The sequence below is a fragment of the Pezoporus flaviventris genome, unplaced genomic scaffold, assembly GCF_033815535.1.
Source record: "Pezoporus flaviventris isolate CSIRO_AGI_PZ_B2104156 unplaced genomic scaffold, CSIRO_AGI_Pfla_v1 ptg000153l, whole genome shotgun sequence".
In the NCBI taxonomy this organism is placed as follows: Eukaryota; Metazoa; Chordata; class Aves; order Psittaciformes; family Psittacidae; genus Pezoporus; species Pezoporus flaviventris.
This window is the reverse complement of record NW_026892701.1, coordinates 6,213-31,865: the sequence shown is the minus strand read 5'-3', so window position 1 is coordinate 31,865 and position 25,653 is coordinate 6,213. Positions and strand designations below refer to the sequence as shown.

At 43.7% G+C, this 25,653-nt stretch overlaps 1 long non-coding RNA gene across 1 annotated transcript in view; it reads left to right on the top strand.

The window, feature by feature from the left end:
- The window catches only part of LOC133283096 (uncharacterized), a 40,229-nt gene extending 14,876 nt beyond the window's left edge, over positions 1 to 25,353 (top strand). Inside the window, exon 2 of the long non-coding RNA XR_009747755.1 lies at positions 25,196 to 25,353. This is a non-coding gene — a long non-coding RNA (uncharacterized LOC133283096). The remainder of the gene's footprint in view (positions 1 to 25,195) is intronic.
- Positions 25,354 to 25,653: the final 300 nt, after the last annotated feature.

The following is a 25,653-nucleotide window of genomic DNA, read 5'->3' as shown; positions in this document are numbered from 1 at the left end:
CAAGCCACTGTCGAGCACACCCATCAAACAATCAAAACATATTTGCAAAAACAAAAAAGGGGGAGTCAGGAGAACAGCCAGGAAGCAGATTGGCAAAGGTCCAACATGTCATGAATTTTTTGCGCCAACCTGGTTGTAGAGACAGTGTTCTCACAGAAGAATGGATAATTGGTACATAAACTATGAATAATCCTGAAAGATACAGCAAGGCCATGAGAGGCCCAAGGAAGCTTAAGCAAGCAAGATAAGAAGAAGCTGGAATTCACCATGTTGATGAGAACTGTGGACTGTTGGCAAGCTTTCGAGGTCAAGTTCTCACACCTGTGCTTAACCAATTATATGTTAGTCACTAAGGGTCTTCAAGACATGTATCCAATCATAATATGCCAAATCACTGTAAGTGCAGGTAAGAAATAGTATATAAGGAGTTAAGGCTTTGTGATAAATGGCTTTGGTCTGATCATATTGATCTCTGACTGAGTCCATATATTTTCTGCGGCAATTGGCACCCAACGTGGGGCACCCCCCTATTTTTCATATTGAAACTGAAGGAATTAAAGCGTGTGGCACTGAAGGAAGTGGAAAACTCGGAGTCGCAGGGACGTCGGCTGGGTTCGATCTGGCAGGACCAGGATCGGGAGGTAGTCGCCTCGGAACGGAGCCTTGTGAGCCTGGAAGACACTGCGCAGTGCAAGCAAGGTAACAGCCAACAGGTCTGGAAGAGGGTTAGGATGGGGAATCAATTAAGTAAAGAAGAAACGGCCATCCTTAAGCTCTTCCAGCATATCCTCTCAGTGAGAGGGATAGAATATGACGATAATCTGTTAAAAAGACTATTGCTCTGGAGTAAAGAAAAAGAGCTGATCCAGGGGGTTAATGAAGCTTTTGATCTCGGGACTTGGGAAAAAATTGGGGCACACCTGTGGGATCAAGTTACTTGTGGGTCTAAGGAGGAGAAGTCTCTTGCTGCCCCCTGGCGACTACTGAGAGAGACTCTAGCCACAATGAAGGCTGAGAAAGAGGCGAAAAAATCTGCTTTTACAGCTCTCTCTGACTCGCCTTCACAACAGCAGGGGTCAGCACCCACATTCGATTCAGCACCCGGTGCTACAACCATGGTAGTGTCGTCTGTTTCAGGCATAAAACATCCTGGCCAAAAACCGGCGCGCAGTAAGGTACGAATGTTTGAGGACCCTGCTCTTTTCCCCTATCCTGTGTCGACAGCACCTTTATCGGCGGTAGCTCCAGCTGATACTCAGAAGCCAGTAGCGGCTACTGAGCAACCGAAACAAACTGGTGCCAACCCTTTTCGTGCTGCTACTGCCCCTAAACTTAATCTCCAAGATTTTTTGCTAGGGTGGGAGTCTTCTAAGGAGGAGGGTGTAACTCTGAATAAATACCCACCTCTGCCACATACACCACCGCTTGCATCGCTCCCACCAGAGCCGCAAAATGAGTGGGACTGGGAACAATGGACAAAATCCTTAGATAAACAATTTGCAGGACTTGCGAGACCGTCTGGACAAATTGGGGGAGGAGAGGGAGCAAGCCCCAGAAAAAAAAAACAGAAAAAAACAAATAAGATCAACCCTTGTGATGTGCCATTACCACCGACTCCTACATCTAATAAAATTAATCCGAGTGCCATGAGATGGCGAGGCTGCATTCAGGATGCAGTCATAGACGGTACTATTTTACCGATAGATGTTCCTGCTGCGTTTCCTGTTATTATAAATCCTCAGGGACAGTCTGTCTGGACTCCTATGGACTGGAAAGCTATGAAAGAAATTAAGGGAGCAATTACTCAGTATGGGTTGTCTTCCCCATATACACAGCAAATGTTATCTGCTTTCTTTTCTAGTTCTGTTCTAACTCCAAATGATTGTCTCAGAGTGGCTGCAATTTTATTAACTCCTTCACAGCTCCCACATTTTAAAAGTGGGTTTGAGGAGCTTGCTGCAAGAGCTGCAGATGAGAATTCACAGTGTATTCCTGTCCTGGGTTCAGCAGTAGCAGTCATGTTTTTCCTTTGTGTTAGCTGGTGCAGTGCTGTGTTTTGACTTCTAGTTTGAGAACAGTGTTGGTGAAGCTGATGTTTTCGGTTGTTGCTAAGTGATGTTTACCCTGACCAAGGACTCTGTGAGGCTCATGCTCTGCCAGGGAGGAGGGGAGGCTGTGAGGAAGCAGAGACAGGGCGCCTGACCCGGGCTAGCCGGGGAGGTATTCCATACCACAGCACGTCATGCCCGGGGTGGGGGGTAACTGGGAGTTACCCGGAAGGACACGGGCTTCCGGGTGGAACTCGTTTTCTTGGCCGGTGGTATCGTATTCTCTTCCCTTGTTATTTTCCCTTATCATTGTTTTAGCTGATAGTAGCGGTGGTGATTTGTTGCTGGACTGTTCTTGTCTCAACCCGTAGGAGTTGCACTCTCTCGATCCTCCTCCCCGTTCCTCCGGGAGCGGGGAAGCGGAGAGCCCCGGTGCTGGGGGGGGGGGGGAGACGGACACGGACCTTGATTGTTGTCAGCTCAGCACCACTCACTGGGAGTGAGTGAACAAGTTACCTGACTGGGTTTAAACCACGACAATTCCCCATCACCCTTTGCACGGTGTTTCATCTGAAATATTACTGGGAAAGGAACAATTTCACCCTGATGGAGTACAAGCTCGTATGAAAATTGAAGTTTTACAGCAAGCACAGCAATTGGCTTTAGCTGCTCTGAAAGCTGTGCCGGAAGCGGGAAAACCTAATCCTTCATATACATCAGTAAAGCAGGGACCTACTGAGCCCTATATGCAATTTATTGACAGATTGACAGAGGCTATCGAAAAGAATATTGATCTGGCATCTAATGCTAAAGAATCCATGCTTATGTCTCTGGCTATGGAAAACGCTAACCCCACTTGTAAGCGTATTTTGCAGGTTTTGCCAAAATCTGCTGGTCTTCAGAAAATGATGGATGCATGTTCTAAAGTGGGCACAGCAGAGGAAAAGGCTGGATACATGGCTACTGCCTTCGCCGCTGATGTTAAACCATGCCCATGACCTGCACCTCTGAGCATCTGTAACATGCAGGTAAAACACTTGTTCCCACCTCTTCAAATGTTTTGCTTTAAAGTCTGTGTACAGTTTAATTTCACAATACCTATTAAAATTAACGAGCTTTACACTGCAGCTCACATGTAGGTACATTTTGTAGCACTTTGGCTGAATGTGAGCTTCTGTCTCTGACTCAGGAACTCTTTTTGGGTAATATACAACAATTCAGAGCCTGGTGGCACCCCACAAGCAGGGTGGTCAACAGCTGACCTTAGTGGGAAGAGTGTTACCTTATGAAGGGTGAAAAGTGCCACGGCAGCATGTTTGCATATGTCCTTCACCATTCTTAAATCAGAGTCATTTAGCAGGTGTGCAGGGGTGAGAGAGAGACTCAAGAGGAACAAGACACCATACAGATGTTGGGTGGGTGAGCAGTGTGGAATGGCAGTGGCATGGGAGACACCTAAATTGGGATGAACGCTACTAATCAGTACCAATCACAGTAGTACAGGACTGCTGTGGCACTGGGCTGGCAGGAGACTGTGCTGGCCCAGGAGAGCTGACACCCGCTTCTGCTCCAGACCAAGATCCTGCCCTTGAACATACCGTGCTTTCACAGCCACCAATAATCTCTGGTTATGAACTAATCTGGTTTTCACTTAATCCATCTGGAATCCAGGCCTTTTTCAGGACTGACTGACACCCAAACTGCACGTTAGGAGTTTGGACTTTTGGTGTGGGTTTTTTTAATGTAAGAATTATCTCACTCCCTTGGATAAATTCACTTTGCAACTCACTCCAAAGATGTGCTAGAGGTTTTGCAGCCTTCACAACCTGCCATATAAATCTGTGTTCAAGTGTCAGTGTGTGAGGGGGCTACTTTAGAGGTCCTCTGGGTGAAAACATGAATGGAATTTCTAGAGGAAATGCTCTCAAAGATTAAAAATTTGTCTACTTATCCAGTTACTTCAGAAATAAGATGCTGATGGTAAGAGTCACTAAACTGAATCCAACAGGGTTGGGTTTTTTTTCTACCTGTAACTCACAACTACCAGAATTATGAGTTTTGTTGGGAGAACTTGCTATGTCAAACTATAGAAATTGGGCCTCAGATCCAGGTAAGACAATATCAGCCTCCATATGCCTCCAAAGCTTGTTAACTTTAATGGCAATTTTGGGTATGCACAAAAAGCAGCCTCAAGTAGCTAAAGTGGGATTAATAATATCATTTCTGAGGTAATTTCTGTGACCACCATTGTTATGCTGTTGTTGATCACAATTTCTTTTGTTTTTCATTTTCCTTGCTTTTCACCCTCTTTCTTGTATGGTGTTTCATTCAAAAAGCCAACTGGAGAGGTGTGTAAGAGTAGTGCATAAGGTAAGCATGAGTGGTTTAGAAACCATCTTTGATAGTGGATCTCTAACCCTCTTCTCCTTTGTCACACCAGTTGTGCGCTGCTCAAGTTTTCTCCGTCTTAGATGAGAGAATTTATGTAGCCTGTAAAAACTTACTGGAAAGAGGGTGTCTGCCCCTGTTAATGCCTAATGTGGCACCCTTTACTTATGAAAATTTAATCAATGGATAAATGCTTTTCTCACAGCAGCTATGCTAATACAAACAACATCAAAGACTGTTGAAGTTGCTCTGAAACAATTCTTAGATCACTGAAATGCAAGAACTGGCCTCCAACTTTACATCTCCAGCCATTCATTCATGCAAGTAAGACTTCCAGAACTGGATCCAAATTAGAGCCAACCACCTAACTTGGGAACAGCCAGGCAGAGCCAGCTGAGTGGGCTGAGCAGTGAATCCTAACAAATTATAATAAGAAATGTACCACGCTGCCTGCTGTCAGGTGTAATTTATATCATAACAGAGGGGTGACTGGAGAGCAGGAACTGGTTATACCTATACTTGCTCCTGCTGGGCCTGATCTGGCAAACTGCTGGGATCTTTTCCTTCCCACTGAAGTAAAAGTGAACTGAGTTTGTTCAGGACCTTACAGGATTGGACCTCCTCAAAGTACTATGGAGCATAAACATGATTTGATGATTTATTTTCTTGTTTTCCATTAGCATGTGATGTCTCTGTGCATGCACACCCTGAGTGTATTTATATGCGTGCTCACAATCTGTATGTATCCTTTTAAACGTTCATATACAGTATATACTACAAGCTAAAAGCCTACTTAGGATTTTGGAGCACTGAGAGAGATGGTAACACAAACAGGAAGCATATTCCCAAAGCTTTCAATTTTAGTGAGCACAAACTATTTTATGACACTGGGGCTATAATTTAGCAAAGCATTTCAGCATATGCTTACATCTTTTGCTGAAATACAATTTACAAATCTAATTTCTTAGATTTGAAGCTTTTAAACTCACACTCAAATTAAGAGTTTAATATGCTGCACAAAGTAATCTAGAAAGCTCTGTGTGTAGATGATTACGGTTATGCCTCTATATATGGCCATGCATGCTATTGCTGAGCATAAGCTCTGGCATTATTTCCAGATGTCTTGCTCAGTAAAGCTATCTCTTTCTTCCTGCACCTGTGAGAGACCTGGGATTCCTCTGTCCCAGCAAGATCACTGTGAAGACAAGTCTGTACCTTATGGAAGATACACAGCAGGGCAGCAAAGCACCATCAGGAGTTCCAACCATCCCCACTGAAATAACTGCAAGTACTTTGAATTAACCAAGAATGAGAGCAGGCCAGACTCAATGGGGGGTAATCAACCAAGTCTACTATCAGCACTCCAAAGAAACAGGTTAAAAAAAATAAAGGGGCTAGGGACCAGGTTAGGAAAGCTAAGGCCCAGTTAGAATTAAACTTGGCTAGGGATCTGAAAGATAACAGGAAGGGATTCTATAGGTACGCAGCGAATAAAAGACAGACTAGGGAAAACGTAGGCCTCCGCTGGAAGCTATCAGGAGAACTGACTACTCTGGATTTGGAGAAGGCTGAGGTTCTTAATGACTTCTTTGCCTCAGTCTTCACTGGCAAATGCTCTGACCACACCACCCAGGTCTTGGAAGGCAGATGCAGGACTGTGAGAATGAAGACCCTAGGCCCACTGTAGGAGAGGATCTGGTTCAAGACCACCTTAAGAACCTGAACATACACAAGTCCATGGGACCTGATGAAATCCATTTGCAGGTCCTGAAGGAGCTGGCAAATTAAGTTGCTAAGCCACTGTCCATCATATTTGAAAAATCATGGCAGTCAGGTGAAGTTCCTGACGACTGGAAAAAGAGTAACATAAGCCCCATTTTCAAGAAGGGGAAAATGGATGACCCAAGGAATTATAGACCGGTCAGTCTCACCTCTGTGCCTGACAAAATTTTGGAGCAGATTCTCCTGGAAAGCATGCTAAGGCACATGAAAAACAACAAGGTGGTTGGTGACAGCCAGCATGGCTTCACTAAGGGGAAATCCTGCCTGACCAATTTGGTGGCCTTCTATGATGGGGCTATGGAATTGATTGCCCGTCATTGGGGTGGCAACTCATTGCATAAATATTTAGACAAACAAATTGTAGGAAGGAATCTATACACCACAGTTCAATTAGTGGCAAAACAATGTCAGTTATGTTTTAAGAATAATCCTAAAACTGAAAATAGAAATCAAATTGGGACAATTGGGAGAGGAAGTTATCCGGGACAGCAGTGGCAAATAGACTTTTCTGAATTACCAAGAAAAGGGGGTTATCGATATTTGTTGGTGCTACCGGATACTTTTTCAAGCTGGCCAGAAGCATTCCCTTGTAGGAGAAACAATGCAAGGGAGGTGATTAAAACATTATTAAATGAAATAATACCTCGTTTTGTCGTACCAGCAGCAATTTCTTCTGACTGGGGTTCACACTTTAGTGCAAAATTTTTACAAGAAATTAGCAAAAAATTAGAAATTGATTGGCAATTACATGTTCCTTACAGGCCTCAGGCCAGTGGGCAAGTAGAAAAGATGAACCATCTGATTAAACAACAGATTTAGTAAAATATGTCAGGAAACGAAATTATATTGGTACCAGGCATTACCACTGGATCTATTGAGAATTTGAACTAAACCCCGGTCGAAAGAAGAGGTCAGTCCATTTGAAATTTTGTATGGAAGACCATATCAGTCCCAGTTTAAAGGAGAAAGTCTTCAGGAAGTGGGAGAAGGCTATCTCTGACAGTTTCTGATCAATCTGGGAAAACAATTGGAGGAGATAAATGAGAAAATAATAGGGACAAGAGCAAGAGGTTCGGATTATCCGATTCACCCTTTCAGATCTGGAGACTGGGTTTATGTTAAGAATTTTTCAGGACATCCTCTACAGGAGAAGTGGAGCGGACCGTACCAGATATTACTGACCACCTTCACAGCAGTGAAGATAAAGGAACAACCTGCTTGGATACGTTATTCAAGAATTAAGAAAGCACCAGAGCCTGAGAAGACATGGCGGATCGAACCTTCAGGACCCTTACGTAGGAAATTGCATCGGCCATAATCTGGACTCATATGATAACTGGCGCACAAACTTGGGACCAGAACTTATACCTGAAATTAGTGCAGAATGTTACAAATGTTTTTAATCGTAGTGACTGTTGTGTGTGTGCACAGTTGCCTAAATCAGGAGAAAGTCTGGATCTCCCATTAATTGGAGTTCCAATTCTTAACACTGTCTCATGGACAAATTTGTGGGTGAATGTCATTCAAAGTTTAAAAAAGATGGGACCCCGTTGGGAAACTTGAATGCGCAACGACACAAAATCAGGGTGTCTGGACTGCATCCCCTCCGCCACTGCAGGGAGTACCAGAGTGGACGTGGCAACAGCAATAGATTTTACCATAACTGAAGCTTCTGTTCATTGCATTCCATCTAAATTAAATGGGCCCCTTGGTCATGGGTTATGTGCTTTGCTACTAGGGCGATCATCAACATCAAGGAAAGGAATCTTTGTATTACCCGGTGTAATTGATGCTGACTATACTGGAAATATTGGGATCATGGTGCAAGCGCATGCTCCTCCGGTCAACATCCCTGAAAATTCGAAAATAGCTCAATTAATCCCATTTGAGGCAAAAGTCCCTCAGATGGGGCAGAAAATTAGAGGAAATCAGGCCTGAGGTTCCACGGGAATACCACAAATTTTATTTGCTTTAGACATAGCAAAGCACAAACCTGAGGACCAAGTCTCTATAAGAGGTTGTGATAATCAAACAATTAAGCTGTCTATGTTAATTGATACAGGAGCTGATGAATAGGGGGAATGCAATCAACTCAAATCAGTAAAGAACTGGTGGATGTGTTTATGTCTGATGGAAGTCATACCCAAATTAGACCATATGTTATGTCTTCCCCTATTGCATTGCTTGGACGAGATGCTCTCAGTCAAATGGGAATGAAACCGACCACAAGAAATTTTTAGTGGCAGCCATTGAAGGACGGCCAACCTATAAATTGCAATGGTTTACTGAAACACCTGTATGGATTGATCAATGGCCGCTGACAAAAGAAAAGCTGTACCATATTCACCAACTGATCAATGAACAGTTAGAAGCAGGCCATATTGTGCCATCCACTAGTTCGTGAAATACTCCAATATTTACCATTCCTAAGAAAAATGGAAAATGGAGACTGCTACATGATCTCAGAGCTATCAACGCAGTTATGAAAGACATGGGAGCTTTGCAACCTGGCTTGCCTAGCCCTTCAATGATACCTCAGGGTTGGGATTTAATAATTGATTTAAAAGACTGTTTTTTCACAGTTCCTCTACATCCAAGCGATTGTGAAAAATTTGCTTTCTCTGTCCCAGCAATTAACAAAGGAGACCCTGCTAAGAGATATGCACGGGTTGTTTTACCTCAAGGTATGAAAACTTCTCCTGTTACTTGTCAACTGTATGTTGCCTGGGCATTGCAACCAATCCGACAAAAACTGCAAAAATGTGTTATCTATCACTATATGGATGATATCCTAATTGCAGGCAAAGATTTAAACAAGGACCATCTGCTCTGCCTGCTACAATCAGAATTAGCGAAAGCAGGACTGGTAATTGCACCAGACAAGGTGCAACATGAAGCCCCTTGGAAATATCGGGGGTGGATCATTTCAGGAACTGAAATTAGGCCTCAAAAAGTTAAAATTACCACACAGATAAAAACCTTGTCTGACGTGCAGAAATTGATGGGTGATATCCAATGGGTCTGTCCTTTGTGTGGAATCACAAATGATGATCTGACCGATCTCATGCCCCTTTTAAAGGGTGAGTCAAAGGCAGAACAAAAAAGAGTTCTAAGTGTGCCTGTGCCCAAAGATCCTAAAAGCAGTAAATGATTTGATGGAAAAGGGTCATTATGGATCTTTTCTTCATTCTCTCTATTCTGTGAAGTGGTACCTTTGCAGCTTAACATATTCCAGACCTTTGCTGGCAGAAGCAAAGCATATAACCTCCCTTAGAAGTGTGTTCAGTTGGGAGCTACCTGGCTAGACAGGATTTTATTCAGCTAAGTCAGAGATCCATATGCAGAAACCAAGTGCTCAGGGGCACCATGTGGATTTGTGACATTCTTCAGAGTAATTTGTGTCTCTAATAAACAAATGAATGGATTGCACTCAGCCATAAAGATACTTTTTCCTCTCCATGACAAATATAATATGGACAAAATTTATTTAATAAGAAGCGAAAACCTAATGCCATGCCCATTACTTAAACAGGTTAAAAATACTTCTCTCTATTGTAACTGCTTAAGGAGAGGAGTGAGAGCACACAACAAAATGGCTATGTATAAAACTGAGAAACACTGAGCTGAATGCTAACATGGGACACTTTGATTAAGTAAATTTCCTTTTGGAAACTATTTTTGGCTTATAAGAATTGGAAGCAGAAGAGACAGGCAGACATTTCCTATACCGTATTTCCCAACAAGCTATCTCATCTTGGCATTCCAGTGGAGATTATTTCTTTGTTGTCATGAGGTAGTCACTGGATAATGGATAGTTTTAAAAACAGTCCATCTGTATTTAATCAATAAAGTAATGGTTTGTAAACTCACACAGCAGCAAGCAGTTTCTTGAAAAGAATAGAAGAGCATTCAAGGGAAAAAAGTGACAAGACTTGGTGATTTCCTAATGATCAGATTCAGTTCACTGCATGTGTCGTGGATTAAGCCCAGCTAGTAACTACCTGTAAATATCTCAGCAACCATAGAGGAAATGGAAAGTAAAAACATTGATATAATTCAGGCAGAACAGCAAGAGCTGGTATGAGCATCTACTGCGCGTGCTTCAAAGGCTGCCAGAAGTGATGAAGATTGTTGGAGGAAGTAAACGACCCTCAGAGACCACCACCACAATTCTGTACGCATGCAAGGAACTCTCTGGAAAACGATGTAATCCATCCGTACCCTCATGAATATGTATGTATGCCCAGTGGCTATAAAAGAACGGCTTGTGTGGCAATTGGGGTGATACACGCTAGGTGGAGCTATCCCCCGTGTCTCCCGGCGCCGCAATAAAGAATACCTGCTTGTCAGCTTTGTTGGCAAGTTTGTTCCTGGAGTTTTCTCCGTATCAATGGACGGGGTAGAGCAGTTGACATCATCTACCTGGACTTGTGCAAAGCGTTCGACACTGTCCCACATGACATCTTTGTCTCTAAATTGGAGAGACATCAAATTGATAGGTGGACCACTTGGTGGATAAAGAACTATCTGGATGGCTGCACACAAAGAGTTGTCGTCAATGGCTAAATGTCCAGCTGGAGACCTGTAACAAGTGGTGTCCCTCAGGGATCAGTGCTGGGACCAGTCTTGTTCAACATCTTTGTCAGTGACATGGGAAGAGGGATTGAGCGTGCCCTCAGCAAGTTTGCCGATAACACCAAGCTGTGTGGTTAGGTTAATATGCTGGAGGGAATGAATTCCATCCAGAGTGACCTTGACACGCTTGTAACATGGGTTGATGGCAACCTTATGAAGTTTAACCATGACAAGTGTAAGGTCTTACACCTGGGTTGGAGCAATCCCAGGCACACCTACAAGTTGGGCAGAGAAGAGATTCAGAGCAGCTCTGCAGAGAAGGACTTGGGGGTGTTGGTCGATGAGAAAATGAACATGAGCCGGCAGTGTGCACTCGCAGCCCAGAAAGCCAACTGTATCCTGGCCTGCATCAAGAGGAGCGTGACCAGCAGGTTGAAGGAGGTGATCCTGCCCCTTTACTCTGCTCTTGTGAGACCTCACTTAGAGTATTGTGTGCAGTTCTGGTGTCCTCAACATAAAAAGGACATGGAACTGTTGGAACAAGTCCAGAGGAGGGCCACGAGGATGATCAAGGGACTGGAGCACCTCCCTTATGAAGATAGGCTGAGAAAGGTGGGGCTGTTCAGCCTGGAGAAGAGAAGGCTGCGTGGAGACCTCATAGCAGCTGTCCTGGGTTCAGCAGTAGCAGTCATGTTTCTCCTCCTTGGTAGCTGGTGCAGTGCAGTGTTTTGACTTTTGGCTCGGGAACAGAGCTGATAGAGATGTTTTGGTTTGGCCAAGGACTTTGTGAGCCTCACGCTCTGCCAGGGGGGAGGGGAAGCCAGGAGGAAGCAGAAACAGGACACCTGACCAAAACTGACCAAAGAGCTATTCCATACCATAGCACGTCATGCCCAGGATGTAACTGGGAGTTAGCCGGAAGGGCTGGGAGACTGCAGGGTTGGAGGAGGTATTGGTCGGAGCTTGGTCGGGCTTGGGGGGCGAGTTATCGGTCAGTGGGTGGTGAGGTGTTGTATTCTGTTCCCTTGTTATTTCCTTTATCATTATTATTATTGGTGGTAGCAGTAGTGATTTGTGTTATACCTTAGTTACTAAACGGTTCTTATCTCAACCTGTGGGAGTTGCATTCTTTTGATTCTCCTCTCCGTCCCTCCGAGAGCAGGGGGAGGGCAAGAAAGGGGGGGAAGTGAGCGAACGAATTACCTGACTGGGTTTAAACCACGACAGTTCTTTTTGGCGCCCAACGTGGGGCACGAAGGGTTGAGATAACAACAGATTTGACTGGATTAATAGTCATTCGTCACAATGCTGATTTATTGGGTATCAGAGTTGTTCTTCTTGATCTCACAGCTTCAGACCGTTGTAACTTACGTAGAGCCGGTATTTGCTGTGATAGTGTTTATCAAGTGTGGGGCTTGGGCTAAGGTTCTTGTCTCACTGTGCTTTATGGCAATGGCTTGTAATACGGGCGGGCTCCAGCAGCAGGGCGGGACGGACGTGGCCGTGGACTTGTACCTGGCCGTCCGGCTGCTCTTCACCGTCCTGGCCCTCACCCTACTCTCCATCTTCGTGAGGCTGCGGGGAGCCGAGGGGGAGCGGCCCCGGGAGCCGGCGGCTGCTGAAGCGGCCCGGGAGAGCGGCCCCGGGGACCAAGCGGCGGCGGGAGCGGGGCCGGAGGCCGCCAGGGGACGGCTGCCGGTGGAGGAGGCCGGGGCGGTCGAGGAGCAGAAGGAAGCGGCTGCCGAGCAGCGGGAGAAGGCGGCGGAGGAGCCGAGCCCCGCGGAGGAGCCCAGCCCCGCGACGGCCGAGAGCATTCCCCGGAAGCCGCCCGCCGAGCCCCAGGAGGATGCAGGAGACCACGCAGCATTTCCCAGCAAGGCAGAGGAGGAAGAGCTGGACTCAGGAAAAGAGAAGCCGGTGGTGGGAGAGCCGGCAAGCACAGCAGCTACACCAGCCCCAGTGACAAGTACAGCAGCATCGTTAGAGAGTTCTGGAGGTTTTGAATGGCCTTTGGGTATCCTTGGGACCTGCCTGCTGATTGTGATGGGGATCAGCATGTTGGCACACACACAGGCTGTGTTCTACCCACAACCATTTTGTCTGATCTCAAAAGTTAAGCAGAGTCAGGTTTGGGTCTTGTCTGGGGTTAGACGACGATATAGGGTGACCAAGAGATTTTCCCAAAAGCTGGACAGTCATGAGTGGCAGGGTGTGTGTGACAATATGGGCAAGTATCTAGTCCACTGGGCCCCTCCAGTGCTTTGGAAGCATCGGAGATGGAAGGCAGCTGTATGGAGTCCCCAGCAACAAGCTGCAGAAACTGCTGAAGGGGACAGTAAATTATTTTAAGCCTGGTGGGCCCATGGCACTTCAGGCCATCAGAGCAGAGATGCAACATAGAGATGGACTCATGATCGAGGGGTGGACTTAACAATGGATACTATTGCCCAGGTTATTCACGAGTGTGAACACTGCACACAGTCTCTCCTGCTCTGAAAGACTGTTACAAGAGATGGAGCCTGACATGGACCAGATGGACGCAGCAGCTTTATAGGGACTGGTCCATGCACTAAGATAAGAGTGCACAGAGATAAGAGTGATGGTATATTGAAAATGTGGGATCTGAGCATGACATGAATGGTATGGAATAAGGGGTGGATAATGTCCTGGGTTCAGCAGTAGCAGTCATGTTTCTCCTCCTTGGTAGCTGGTGCAGTGCAGTGTTTTGACTTTTGGCTCGGGAACAGAGCTGATAGAGATGTTTTGGTTTGGCCAAGGACTTTGTGAGCCTCACGCTCTGCCAGGGGGGAGGGGAAGCCAGGAGGAAGCAGAGACAGGACACCTGACCAAAACTGACCAAAGAGCTATTCCATACCATAGCACGTCATGCCCAGGATGTAACTGGGAGTTAGCCGGAAGGGCTGGGAGACTGCAGGGTTGGAGGAGGTATTGGTTGGAGCTTGGTCGGGCTTGGGGGGCGAGTTATCGGTCAGTGGGTGGTGAGGTGTTGTATTCTGTTCCCTTGTTATTTCCTTTATCATTATTATTACTGGTGGTAGCAGTAGTGATTTGTGTTATACCTTAGTTACTAAACGGTTCTTATCTCAACCTGTGGGAGTTGCATTCTTTTGATTCTCCTCTCCGTCCCTCCGAGAGCAGGGGGAGGGCAAGAAAGGGGGGGAAGTGAGCGAACGAATTACCTGACTGGGTTTAAACCACGACAGCAGCCTTCCAGTATCTGAAGGGGGCCTGCAAGGATGCTGGAGAGGGACTCTTCACTTGGGACTGTAGTGATAGGACAAGAGGTAATGGGTTCAAACTTAAACAGGGGAAGTTTAGATTGGATATAAGGAAGAAGTTCTTTACTGTAAGGGTGGTGAGGCACTGGAATGGGTTGCCCAGGGAAATTGTGAATGCTCCATCTCTCGTGGTGTTCAAGGCCAGTTTGGACAGAGCCTTGAGTGGCATATTTTAGTGGGAGGTGCCCCTGCCCACGGCAGGGGGTTGGAACTAGATGATCTTAAGGTCCTTTCCAACCCTAACTATTCTATGATTCTATCTTAAGGTCCTTTCCAATCCTAACTATTCTATGATTCTATAAGGGGAAAAATAATAGATTAAGGTGTATAATAACTTCATAATAACTTCATAATATACCTAGCAATAATCCTACTTGGGAAACTGGTAAAGGTTTATCTTTTGCTATAAAAATGTCATCTACAGGTCTTGTCCTGCAAGCTTTTACTCCAGTGAGAACCGATGTTTGAGCAGCTGAAAAAGCATTCAAGCCTTATGAGATAACACAGGAATACAAATGAAAGAAGGAACACAGGAAATTACCTGAGCTCTGGTCATAGTTTCATACTTTCAGTTTAAACAAAGTATCAAATCTGAAAAAATACTCTTTTGTTACTTATCAAAGGGAAGATTTTAGATTAATACTCTATTCTCTTTAAATAAAATCTGTGAATTTATGTATAATCTCCCAAAACGTCCATAACTGAAATTTTCAATAAGTCTTACATAGACATATTTTAAAAATAGTGTCAGCAGTGATATTTTAAAAATGTGGAAACAGATGTGCTACCCTATTACAAGTACTGATGAATCTTCCCTGTATTTTTTTTATACTATAAAACATTTGTCTGCTTCTATTATAAATCTCTCCCCACTGAACAGATTTCTTCTCTGTGATTAAAGTAGTACCACACAGACATCATAAAACCAGCACTGTCCAGAAAATTCATATTGTTTTGGCCTGTCCATAAAATATAGGTATCTTAGAAGTTGTTGCTTTTCCATAGAGAATTTCAGCAGCTCCCTTTCCTTACAATGAAATCACAGCCACATGCTTTATAACATCAGAGGCATTTCAAGGTGTCTCCATAAATGTAATTTATTGCTTGGGAACCCCAAACCTCTCCTTCATGAGAATACTGGGCATGCAGGTAGGAAAACCTCTGGCAGCAAAAGCTCCTGCTCTGGTTTGTTTTGGAGTCCTTTAACCAGTCTGCTGAGCACCCTGATACTGCACATCCACAGTCTCTTGGTGTTACGTATGAGGCACTTGCCTTTCTGAAAAATAAGCAGTCTAAATGATGAAAAGCTGAACTGGTTTAGTGATCATAACTGTAAATCAAAATCAGTTAGGTCTTAATATACTGCTCAAATTAATTTGCTTTAGCCCTTAATGCAGCAGTCCCTTCCACATTACCAGCATGGGGCTGATGCTGTCCAGGATCCTGCGGGACTCAATGTTACACACACAAATATGCTCTCATGCCACATCTATTCATAATAGGGCATATATGGAGTCTAATCTGAGATAATGCTGGCCAGATGTGTCACCAACCTGTCCAGCACAAATCAGCTACCTTTGAGCATGAAAAGATTCAATCTAGCCTGCAGCTATGAGCAGACAGAGCAAGTTGGCTGGGTGGCCACTGCCCAAAGGAAATGACCACTGAGGCACACAGCTACCACTGGGGTTAGGATTTTGGCTGGCCAACAGAAGCATCCATGAGTCCCAGTATAACAAAGCCACAGTTTTCTTAAGGAAGGAAAAAACTATTTCCTTTTGTTTTCCCCCTAAATCTGAAAGAAATAAGTTGCTTGGTACAGCTGGAAATAATCTAGAGCAGCACGCCAACAGATGCTTCAAACGCATCAACAGAGCACAGAAGACATTGAGAGAGAAAATGAAGACTCTTTAAATAATACATACATTTTACAGGCTTTTTTTTTTTTTTCCCTGTAGGACCCCAGTGAAGTTACTGTATAAATCAGAAACTGAATTATTCATAAGTGGTGAATATATAATAAATTTTATTTCACATTGAAATATTCCTCACAGGTACATGCCTCTCTCTATGCAATGAACAGAAATGGGTAACGAGCCTGAAAACACCAAGGTCTTACCTGGAGTCTGGGTACTTTGTCAAGGTAGCTAGGCTGCTGGTATACATGTGTCCTCCTACATCGATGTGCACAGGAGCGTTCGACTTGGTGAGCTGCGCTGGGAGAGGAATTCCTTGAGCAGCCAGAGGAGAAACTGGGGACCGTGTTAGAGACAGACGGGACATGCTTCTTCCCTCCTGTAAAAGGAAGACAAAAAAGAACAGTTTCTCTTAAATCTATCAGTGTTACCTTTCTTTCCAGTGTGATCACAGATCTAATCAGATCATTTTTGCATCTGCCTGACCACATATTCAGTTAACAAATTATTGCCACCACTGTAATTATGTGTATTTGCATCATTTTCTTCAAAGTACCAGAGGGGAAGAGAAAGATGCTTATTAGCAATAAGAAATCAAGAAAAAAAAAAATGTTCAAGGTGTCAGCCTCAAGGAGCATAAAACAAACTGCAAAAATCTAATTAAAGGTCGTGGGCTTATGTGTTAGATGTGAAATATCCCCTGACAAACAAAAAACCAATTTGTGAATCGGGATTCAGGGGGTTTTGCAAGTTTGTCTCAGTAACAAGACACCTCTAAATTAGTGAATTCCTCAGTACCTAAGGCATTTAGTTCATACATGTAGTAAATTTCACATCAAACTAAGATCAATTTTCTGGTTTATTTTCAATAATTGTGAAATAAATGGATAATTTTCAGTTAAGCCTTAATATTGGACATAAAGAACTAATAAGCTTTCAAACTGAAAGCAATTAATACATGGAAGTAGCAAAAAAAGAAAAATAAATAAACTGACCCATGCTTTCATGGCAAGAAAGCACTGTACAATCTGGCATGTGAAATTACAAATTCAACAATCCACTTAATGTTTACTGCCCTGAAAATACCTGAAAAAAATCAGTGAAATTTCTGAATTGAGTCAAAAAATCTTCATCGGATGTACAAAGCAAAGAAAAAACAACAAACCTGAAATGTCTTAAAAATGAACAGGATAACCATAGCAAAAGAAAATTCCTCAGTTCTCTTCTGGAAGAAAAGCACAGCTTATCCTGCATGAAACAAGTGTCTCAAAGCGATCTCAGTTAAATTGGTACAGAGGGCATACATGTCAAACAGAAAAGGAAAAGAAACCTTTTATAAAAGTTTAAGAAAATATCCATCCATTCTCCCCCTTATGGGTAAAACAACATATGCAAAACATTATAGTTGAGGACATTTTTTAATATAATCTAATTTTCTTGGTATTTTGTTCTGCAAGCATGCTACCAAGCATCCAGGCTCTTCCTTGCATCTGACAAGCATTTTACATGCAGCATGGCAAAGTGAATTCCCATTTCTCCCCCATTACTTTGACAATTGGCCTTAAAATTTAAAGCTGGTCTCGCCTTTCTCTTAGCAGTATTTTGCATTTGCACAAGACGTCAAGATGCCCATGCCACTAGATGAACAGACAATTAGCAACATTCTTTGTAAAAAAAAATAAATCTGAACTGTATATAAAGGGATTGAGAAATGTTAATACATCTGGAAAGCTTCACAAAGTCACTGCAACATCTCCATTTACTGTATTTCAACTTGATTAGCTCCTAAGCTAACCAAGCACAGAAATACATCACCTCATTATGAATTCACATCATTTCCTCTTCGGAAGCTGGACAGACATCTGCACTGAACATGAAGCAAATACCAACTCTGCCTTAGGACTTCTGTGTCAGACGATGCAAAATTGGGCATTAACATTTTTACTATAGCATCACCTTTGAGGAAAGTGATTGAATCATTTCATGACTGAAGACACTGCTTTCTTGTTTCCCACAAGAGACTGTTGTGGGCAATCTTCAAGTAAATATGTCATATAGCATAAATAACAGAACTAACTTTTAAAAAGAAATTAGTATGTATGTACCTACAAGTATTTTAGTGATGTGCTTAATAATCTGTGGGTTTTTGGTAGGGTTTTTTTTTCCTTACCAAAGAACACTGTAAACCCATATTCACTCTCTACTCCTTCACTTAAACGAAAGGGTCAGAAGATCCAGAATGAATATCAACCCTGTCTTTGTTCGGACCCCAACCATTATCACTAATGATAAAGGTGCAGACCTTGCATGGTACAGAGCTGCCTTAGAAATAAATCTCACACAGTTTCACAAAACAAGTGCCTAATTAGGGCTTATCTGCACCCCTTGTTACAATTTCCAAATTAAATCAAGGGACTTCCAGTCCTCTGTAAATGCATCTTACATTTAACCTTCTACCTTGAAATACATACTTCTACCTTGAAATACATACTTCAGTTTTAAGACATGCACAGATAGCTAAAGATCAAGTGATCAGAAACTATTTGTGCATATTTAAGCGCTGCTGCTATCTCAGGATTGTGTTTAATGTTAGTATACCAGTAAATTCCTTGATCTGTAGAGAGTCTGAGATTCTCAGTGAGGCCATACTCACAGTAGATATTTAATTTATACTATTCACTGGAGTGACCTTTTGAACAATCCTCTGCTTTTGGCATCTCTCAGCTAGAACATGTGTCGAAAAAAACTTAAATTATAGAAAAATCACTGGAAAGCTAAAATAGTTCTCAAACTTTTATGGCTTTTTGTACTTACTGAGGGTGCCACTGGCTTTCTGGGGGAGGGGAGGAGAAGGGGAATAAAAGCACAAGCTTTTCCCCTGGTTGGAAAGGATTCATATTGTGATAAACATAAATGCATTGGCTTTCACAAATCATAGGTGTGGTTATGTGGATATAACTGTACGAGTTTGCAAAGCTCGCTAAAGACACAAGATTAGACAACAAGTTGAAAATGGCCAGAACTCTTGAGCAAAATGGAGTCACAGAGCAAAAGAATTTGTAAAGGGGGGGGGGAAGGGGCTTGGTATAAGAAACTCTAGTGCCTGGAAAACATAGGGTTAAAGAACTTTTAGCCTAACTTAGGTCGAAGATAAAGAACAATGTTTCCATTGCAAGTCTGTGGAATTTAGTGGCCCCACTATACATGAATGAATGATTTCACATCATCCTTTTACTTATCAGTTTAGAGACAGTGCCTCCCAAACATCTGCTAGCTTGGGATACTGCTTGTCTGCCCATCCTGTTTTGCTTGCAATAAATTTTGCACAAAGATCACACTGTTCTAAATCTTTGGTAGTTATCAGAAGAATTACTGAAGGCAAAATCAAGAGCCTGATTCCCAAATTATGTGAATATTTATTTTTTACAACATTACACACAAAGATCTTTCAGAGACAGCTTATTTGTTTTTGCCTGTGAAATACAAACTCACTCCTCTAAACAAGAAAATAAGGTTTTATTGAGGGACAAAGTCAATAAAGCAAAGGCAACAGCGCTGGCCGCATGACCGTAGCCAGAGGAGCAACTGATTAGTATTTGTTACAGGTTTATATACTTTCACTATTGCATTAGTAATGTACATATTCATAATTCCTGCGTATAGGCGGGGAATATTATAACTAGCTTCAGGAACTTATTATCATAAGTCCCCTCCTCTTGGCGTCTGCGCACTGCTCTCCAGTGATTGCAGGCAGGGGTCTTGAGGATGAAGTAAGCAGTCTTCTTCACAGTGTACTTTTCACCTTTGGCACAGTTAGATGCCCCAGTAATCACACAACTAGCTGAAACCAGCCATATCTGTAATTCTTCTGATAACTACCAAAGATTTAGAACAGTGTGACCTTCCTGCAAAATTTATTGCAGGATGGGCAGGAGGAGTACAAGGAGTATCCCAAGCTAGCAGATGTTTGGGAGGCTCCGTCTCTAAACTAACTGATAAGTAGAAGGATGGTGTGAAATAACTCATTTTTGTTTAGTGGGGCCACTAAATCCTGTTATCTCACCACAGACTTACAACACAAACATTTTTCTTTAAAACTAAAGATACTTTAGAAGACTAGTGTGAAACAATTAACTCATGTTTAGTGGGGCCACAAAATTCCACAGACTTACAACATAAATATTGTTCTCTTTCTACAACCTAAATTAAGCTAAAAAGTGCTTTATGTTTTCCAGGCACTAGCTTTCCTTATATCAAGTCTCCCCCTTCTTTCTTTTACCTTTACAAATTCTTTTACTATGTGACTCCACTTTGATCAAGAGTTCTGGCCCTTTTTAACTTGTTGTCTGATCTTGTGTCTTTAGCGAGCTTTGTTTCTGTTTTCGTAAACTCAGTTATAATACAGTTATAAATACAGTTATATCCACATAACCACACCTATGATTTGCGAAAGCCAATACATTTATGTGTTTATCACATGCCTTTCTAAGCTAACTGCATAAGTACTACTTGTAAAAGCTATTTGCCCATGCAAAGTGAAATAATCACAATGCCATGCTCATTTACACACAAAATGATTTTGTGTCCCATTGTGCTCACAGTTGTTCAGCTCTCTAGGGGTGATTAAACTAGCTATGCTGCTACAGCTTGAGATGATTTCACTGAATCATTTCACCGCGAAGTTGCTTCTTTGCTAAGCTGTTATTTTAACCATAAAATGTAAACAGAAGGGAGCCGTAAGAGCTCCATTCAGCTCCGTGCCCAGGGCTATAACAGTAGGGCAGAAAATGCTGAAATACTGCAGAATTTTCCAGGGTGTTGCCTTTCTTGCTCTAAAGCCTTCAGGAATACTGTTCATTTAATACACACTCTAGATGATACATTTCAGATCCTACTAAAAGAAAGGCTTCAAAAGTGTAAGAACTTTTGGGCGGAGAAAGCTTTCCCACCTCTGCACACAGCTCGGGGCCATGGTAACCAATAGTGCTCTTGATGTTGGGAAAATACAGCAGGAATAAACCGCACAGAGCAGACATATAGGGAGACAAGGGAGGTGAAAGGTTGCAGAGAAGAAATCAGCAACAGACTGGAAGGGGCAGTGAAAAAAAGGGAGAATGAAAAAGGAGGCGGCTTGGAAGGAGGAACAAAGTTAAATCTAGGAGCAGGCACTTAAAAGACTACAGATGGGAAGCAAGACGAATTAAGGATGTAAAAATGCTTTTTTTTTCTTAATTGTTGCCAGGATAAAAATCAACTGAAGTTAATGCTATTATTCACTCATGCTGTTTGATTCTTTCGCACATTTAGGACATGAGCTAAGAATGGCAGGTTTAAGGACCTGCCATGAGGCATCTTGTTCCTAATATAAGGAAAGTGAGTGCCTGGAAAACATAGGGTTAAGATACTTTTAACTTAGCTTAGGTCTAAGATAGAGAACAATGTTTGTGTTGTAAGTCTGTGGTGTAATAACAGAATTTAGTAGTCTTACTAACAAGAGTAAATTATTTCTTTCCATCCTTCTAATGAGTGACCATACTTCTAATTATCAGTTAGATTGGAGACAGTGACTCCCGAACATCTTCTAGCTTTGGATACTCCTTGTCTGCTCTATCCTGTTCTGCTTGCAATAAATTTTGTACAAAGCTCACACTGTTCTAAATCTTTGCCAGCTATCAGAAACTTGCAGATAGGGTTGGTTTCAGCTAATTTGTGATTACTAGAGCATTCAACTGTGCCAAAGGTGAAAAGTGCACCTTGAGGAAGACTGCTTACTTCATCTTGAAGACCCCTGCCCACATGAGGGAGACTATTCATCTTGAAGACCATCGGAGGGCAGTGCGCAAGCGCCAAAAGGGTGCTTATGATAATGAGTACCTAAACTAATTGTAATAACCCCGCCAAACTCTCGGGAACCTAATGAATATGAATGCTTGTGTGTAATAAATATCTGCTTGGTTAACCCCTCGGTGTGCAAGTTAGGAGGAGTGATTCCCCTTGCACCCAGCGCCGTAATAAACGTACCTGCTTTATAACTCCCTCTCAGTTGTAGAGTCTGATTCCGTGCTTCACTCCGGCTCACGCTCCCCGGGACTGTTCCCAGAACGGAGTCGGGAGGGGGGAAGGGGGGGAAGCCGTTCTCCCCCCTCTTCCCCCTCCCCCCGCAACCTCCATTCCCATGCCAGGAGGCCCAGGAGAGCTCTGGGGTAGGCTCCCCCAGCAGCCCAGCACCCTGGGGTGGTTACCGGCTGGAGTCACCCAGCATGAGAGCCGGCGCGACCGGAGGGACACGGCGGCTGCGAACCCGGCAATTACCTTTGTCTCTACACAGCCAGGGATGGCGACCGCTCGGGTCTGCCTCCGGAGACACCCAGAGACAACCGCTCACCCCGTGAACCGGGCCTACAAACAAAGCAGGGCGAAGGGGAGGTTGCAAACCGTGGACCTCCACGGCTCCAACGCTGAAAGTCCGTAAATATTTGTGCACGCACCTCCCCGCTGCTTCCCTCAACACCAGACCGAGTGACAGAGGAGATGGTGCCCAAAACTGTTACAGTGGAGGTGGGGGAGCTCCCTCGGGGAAAAAAAAAAAAAAAAAAGGCTTTACCTCCCCTTCCCAACCCGCCTATCTCCAGCCGATTTACTCCAAGTTTCACGTCACCCAAACGCTTTTCCAGGCGTGATGTCCGGGGAAATCACCAGCAAGCAACGCACTCAGTCATTCAACTTCTGCCTTTCTCTTTTAAAACACATTGTGTGCCCAAAGGTAAAATTCAAGAACAAAAAAAAAAAAAACAAAACAAAAAACAAAACGGAAACAAATCCCACAACATGGCGTCATTTACTTATTCCCACATAACAAGACAGATGTCTTAGATGAATGCAAGAAAAAAAAAAAAAGGAAAAAGAAAAACAAAACAAAAAAGCCAGCCCCGAATCCCCTCTCCTTCACATTTTCCGCGCAGCCACTGGTGGTGAGCATTAGCCAGGCTAATATATTAATTTTGCAGAAGTGTGCCACATCGCATGCAGGAGCAGAAATGCAAACTATAGCCTAGAGTGGTTTGAAGTCTACCCCAAAACAAGCCTTCCACTCTTACTGGCGCCAGTTTCTTTCACAGCCCGCCCGTATTTTCCATACGCGCCGCTCCCCATTGTCGCCTGCCTTCCCTTTGTGCCGAGCCTCCACGCCGCCAGCCCCCGCGCCCCACTTTGCGCTGCCCCGCGCACCGCCCGCCCGACCCCCGCGGCTCCGCTGTACCATGCAAGAGCGCGGAGAGAGCCGCACTACCTCCGCCGCGCTGGAGCTTGGATGTTGTCTTCAGAGCCGGGGCGGCAACGTGGGCACTCCGGGCCGCGGGGCTCCGCAGACGCGGCCCATACTGGAGCGGAGAAAACCCAAACATACACACAGAGACAAGGCACTATCAAAGCTGGGCGGCTGCAAATGGGTCCTATAGTTTAAAAAAAAACACACAAAAAAAAAAAACACAAAAAAGCACAAACAACAAACCACCCCTCCGCCGCTTCTCCTCCAGAGCCAAGAGCCAAGTTAGTTTGAAGAGGCACTTTAAAAAAAAAAAAAAAAAAAAGGAGAAGGAAACGGGAGAAAGCGATAGCGCGGTACGATGCAATGCGATGCACGGCATGGCGGAGCCGCCGTCGTATTACTTACCTTGAGCACGGAAAATATGCGTGAGACCCCGTTTGGCTTTGAGCTCTGTTGAGTTTGCGTGTGATGGGCTCAGCTTTTTGCTTTTATTACTATCTTTGCTCCGCAGATAGTGCTATGATTCTTATTATTGTTTTTAAAGCTCCACTCTCTATCCCCCCCCCGCCGTTTCTGCTTTTTGATGCTTCCTTTTCTATTTATTTTGTGTGTGTGTCTGTGGATGTGTGTGTGAGAGGAAAATAAAAGCCTTAAAATGAAACTGCAGAGGCTGTTATGAGAAGAAAAACAATAATCCCGTCTCTAAATAACAGAGGGAAGGGAGGAGGAAAGAAAGCGAATTCTTGCTCAGGGCTTTGTAAATGCCTGCAGGGCAGAGGATTAGGCTACAATCAGCTCAGCCCTTTGCTTTCGCCCTAGCTAATTTTGCGATCAAAATTGGATATTTTCCCCCCCCCTTTGGTGGAGGGTCTCCAGATTTTTTCACTCTCTCTTCCCCCCCCCCCCCCCCCCCCAAATAAAATAAAACACAACCCTTGAAAATGAGATTAAGCTCCTAGGCCCCGCCATCCGCAGAGCCCCTCCATAACAGCGCAGGGCGGTCGGGGCGGGAGTCCGGCGGGGCCCGACCCGACCCTGCCAGGGGATAATGGTTCGGTGTTGGGGAGGATCAGGCCACTGTCATATCCTTCAAGAGACTTACAGAAAAGAAAGAGGAAAAGGGGGGATAGGGAGGTGGAAGGGGGGGAAGTTGATATTAATCACTGTCATTGTCTGATGTAGTGTTTCCCCAGGCGTTTTCAACTAGGCATAAATTTTCAGCTTCCAAATAAGTAACACAGGGCACGTTACTCACATTTCTTGACTCCTCTTACAATTAAGGTAGCACCCACTCTGCACTTGTTGATAAAGTAGATCAAGTTAAAAAATAAATATTTTTTAAAATAGTCCCGACCCTCCTTTACTTAATCCTAGTCCATGTAATAAATATTACACCTGTGAACAAAGGTGCATTACACCAGGAACCAGGGTAGGAAATCTTCCTTAAATGCCACAGATGTAGGTCACCATTCAAATTGCAATCATACTATTAATATAGATGATATCGTAGTTCAGTGATGGCCCGTTCCTAAAGGGAAAGGATGGTATTGGTTATGTGGAAAAAATGCTTCTAAGACTCTACCCCCAACTGGAAGGGGGCATGCACCTTAGGTGCTGTAATACGCAATTTTAACCAGCCTGTCTAAAGCGGTATTACAAAACCGAATGGCTCTAGATATGTTATTGGCATCACAAGGAGGGGTTTGTACCATAACCAATGAAAGCTGTTGTTCCTATATAGACCGAAGTGGCAGAATCGAAACAGATCTGGAGGAAATTTGTGGTCTATATAGGAACAACAGCTTTCATTGGTTATGGTACAAACCCCTCCTTGTGATGCCAATAACATATCTAGAGCCATTCGGTTTTGTAATACCGCTTTAGACAGGCTGGTTAAAATTGCGTATTACAGCACCTAAGGTGCATGCCCCCTTCCAGTTGGGGGTAGAGTCTTAGAAGCATTTTTTCCACATAACCAATACCATCCTTTCCCTTTAGGAACGGGCCATCACTGAACTACGATATCATCTATATTAATAGTATGATTGCAATTTGAATGGTGACCTACATCTGTGGCATTTAAGGAAGATTTCCTACCCTGGTTCCTGGTGTAATGCACCTTTGTTCACAGGTGTAATATTTATTACATGGACTAGGATTAAGTAAAGGAGGGTCGGGACTATTTTAAAAAATATTTATTTTTTAACTTGATCTACTTTATCAACAAGTGCAGAGTGGGTGCTACCTTAATTGTAAGAGGAGTCAAGAAATGTGAGTAACGTGCCCTGTGTTACTTATTTGGAAGCTGAAAATTTATGCCTAGTTGAAAACGCCTGGGGAAACACTACATCAGACAATGACAGTGATTAATATCAACT